Below are 3689 nucleotides of genomic sequence, written 5' to 3' on the forward strand. Positions count from 1 at the left end.
CTTATATTGAGGAGGCTTTGCAATGAACTACGCGAAATCTCTGTCCTTAGTCAAGTTCTTGGTGTTAGACCATGTGTTCGATCCCCTCACCAAAGCAGTTTAAATATTATCTTTCCTCAAGAGATTCTCCTTCTTCCTTTGGTATGCTTCCCTACAAACTTTTACTCTTAAAGCTCTCCTAGGAAGACCCATTCTCTCTACCCGCAGGTACTGCCTTTTTTCTCTGATGATCTTCTACAATTACAGCAACAATATTCACAGCAGATCTGATGGTCATATTTCGGAAGCGGTCTCACCTGGTTTTTGTGTCTATCATCCTCAAATAATGCATTTCGCAGGCCTGTTGATGGCATTTGTGATTTTGTGTTTAAGGGACCACGATTCAGCATTATAGTGAGACGTAAGATAAAAGTAGTGCAATACACCATCAACTTCGTAACTTTTGAAATCTCTCTTTTCCCAAAGAAATTTCCGTTTCTAAACAGCCAATCCATACTAGTAGAAAATTCTTTATTAAATTCCACAAAGTTTAAGTTCCATTCTAGGTTTATTCAAGCACATTACTCATTTGTTTTCAATTAAAATTTGTTTTCTTTATGAATGATGAAGTGAAATACATTTCTCTTCAGCTTACTAACAGATAAACATTGCCGACTCTAAGTAAATGGGAATGTGTATGTATTGCATATCATTAGCATAATTAATAACACACACAATTATTAAAGGTTTCATTAGGTAATTGCTAATGCGAGTCTTAGTGTGCCGATATTTAAACAGCCTCGAGTAGTTTCGATGAATAAAACTCATCACAATTTGAATATTCGGGAATTATTTCCTTGTCAAATAAAATTTTTATTTTCGAAATTAATTACTAATATAATACACAAGGATAGTCTTTTAATTATATAAAGTTTTATTACCACTTGGTTTGAGAAGAATATAAATCATTTTTATCATATTATATTGTACATATTGTTATATATTGTTTATACACATATATAAACAGAATAGCTATGATGTCTGCGTAAGTTGTTATTAAAATTTGTGGATGAACCGATGGTGATTTGAGGATGTTGCCGTGAAGAATATTTGCCCCAGTATTCTGGCAGGCGGCAGGCTGACATAGATAGATTTCATGCAGATCTGACCAGCGCACTCAACTCAGAAACAGCGATTTGTTAGATTGGCTTGTAAGAAGAAAGTAAACTAAAAATTAAAGTTTTTTTTTTTTTTTAATTTGTACAGCTGTCTGTGAAGGATTGATCAATCTTTATTCTAATTCAGGAGTAACACGTCGGAGAAGATATATTTTTAAGGAAATTATACAGAATAGAAAGAAGGTTATCAGTTCTATAAAAAGCTACCATGCTCAGACTTTTTTGGAGCTTAAGACTAAGAGAATTTTATTAGGGTAAATTAAGAAATATTTGCACTAGATGGAAAAATAGAAGATTGGTCAGATAATAAATAAAATTGAAAGATGGTGGTTGTCAAACCAATGAGGCCAAAAATGAGTTTTTTTTCCAAGCTCTAGGAAAGGTAATTTTTTAATTCTTCTGTCTTACATAAGAAAGATAATTTGGTGGTTCTTCTTGTGCTACCATTTTACATCAGATTGCCGTCCGCCATAGCCACCAAGAATCAAGCAGTGATTCTAAAACAGTTTGGATCTTCAAAGCTGCGATGGGAATTGATTTTGGTGCCCAATGTTATTAACATTAAGACCCTGCAACTTTTCTAGGGCAATTCAAGTAGAAACACCCCGCTTCCAATCTAACACAGGTCTGAATTTGTAGGTGGTAGCCAATATTTTTTTGGATGAACCCATGAAATTCTTAATGATGTTTTTTTACCAACGTAAGTTTGGATTTTGCACTTTTTGAAATCACTTTTACCAAAACAGCTATTTTCAAGGATTACCTCTAGATTTTTTGCTGCGTCTACTTCGCTGATTTTTTTCCATACTTGGGGTCGATAATGAGGCATTCAGTAGGAAACGCATTAGTTGGCAGACTGTTTTCTGATGAAAATCTGTCAAAATAAAATTATAGTGTTTCCTGTGTTTCAGCGTATCTAATTATATAATAATTTGCAACAAGTGAAAGTGATGCGCGCCATCAAGTTTTCTACCTCGGTATGCATTTGATTATAATCTCCAATGAAATGCAAAAAGTAAATTAAATGTGAGAATTCCAGTAGAAATCTGCAAGGAGTTTGACAGTGTTTTAGTCAGACTTTAACTTCAAGACAAACAAGGAGAGAATAGAAAAATGATAAGTGTTTTACGCAAGTATATTATGAAAACAAAAATTTACATATAATAATTTACGGACTATAATTTGTATGTGAACTTAAAAAAATATGTTCTACAATCCTTTAAAAAAAAAAGTCAGCTTGAAATAAGTAAATAAGTTGTCCTTGGTCTTTCATTAGCATAATGTTTTATTTAGATAATTCCATTAGTTCCGAATAATGGTGTAGCGAAGGCGCGAAACATGTTTTCATTGATAACCAGTATAAGGTTGAAATGCAAAAGTAGTGAGCACACCAGACAAGATAACTTCTCTGGATGGTCCTTAATGTCGTGAAAATATTTATATATAAATAGTGTATAAAGTAACACTTCTTTTTTATTTTGTATATATATATTTTTTTAAACCGCTTAGGTATAGACTTACCGCGCCCATGAAGCCAAGTAAGCAGATGTAAGGTCCAATATTGAACAGTAAATTTTCTCTGTAACCTCTTTCAATTGGTTCTTAAATATATGTGTATAAAATATTATAAAAGTCAAATATAGTTAATGTATTAATAAAATGGAAAAATAACCACATGATATTTTGAATAAGTTATCAATTGGTATTGCTAAAAGTGTTTTATTTTAAACAAAATTACATATTAAAACTTTGCAGGAGCGGACATACAGTACACTCAGTGGTGTTTAAGAGTTTGCTTGTCCGAGCTAATGGGTGCTTTATGACTGCACCAATTGCGGCCTTGGAGGGTCTTCATAATCTCTCACCACTTCAACATCCAAGGCGTTGTAAAAGAGCTGTGGCTACAAGGATGTTGAAGGCACAAGCTCCAGGCTCACGGTGTATCGAAAAAAGTTGTGCTTGGAACTAATGGCGGATTAGGTTTTTGTATCCTCCCTCTAAACGGACAGCTCCTAGGTTCAGCTTGCAAGCCATTAATCATCAGAAGTCTATTCAAACCCAGTTTAAAACTGTTTAAAAAACCCTAACGGAAATTGGTGGCCAAATTAGTTTCTGCTTTGATTATGAAAGCTGTGGTTTGTTTCGGGGTTCATTTTAGGACAATAGAGTTACAATCAGGCATTGCCATATAAAGCCAAATTATGCACTCAACCTTGAGGCAGAATTTGAGCCTATTTTCATTTTTTCCCTAAAAATTTCATTGAAGCTATGTGTATTAGTCTATTCTGCATTATTAAAGGCTCACCATGCTCATCGCTGAGGAAGTAATTGAAAATAAAATCGATAGGTTCGATTAAGTGAAATGTGTGATCATTATGATCACTGATCAACTATCCAAATGGAATACATGAAGTTTTCTACCTAGTCTAAAGATTTAGATAGCACTATTTAGAGGCAAAAAAATAAATAAATAAATAAAACTTAAAACATAATCTGTCTGAGAGAGAGATATGGAAGACAGTACCAGTACCA

General features: G+C 33.5%; 1 long non-coding RNA gene across 1 annotated transcript; it reads right to left on the bottom strand.

Moving 5' to 3' along the window:
* Positions 1-517: 517 nt before the first annotated feature.
* Positions 518-2927, bottom strand: LOC141448615 (uncharacterized). Its single transcript, XR_012455169.1, has 3 exons — positions 2679-2927; positions 1921-2031; positions 518-1206 (listed from the first exon to the last, which is right to left on the bottom strand). It is a non-coding gene; the product is annotated as an uncharacterized lncRNA (long non-coding RNA).
* Between the last annotated feature and the right edge of the window lie 762 nt (positions 2928-3689).

This window comes from Rhodnius prolixus, unplaced genomic scaffold, assembly GCF_049639745.1.
Source record: "Rhodnius prolixus isolate KJV_2025 unplaced genomic scaffold, Rpr scaffold_2, whole genome shotgun sequence".
Classification (NCBI taxonomy): Eukaryota; Metazoa; Arthropoda; class Insecta; order Hemiptera; family Reduviidae; genus Rhodnius; species Rhodnius prolixus.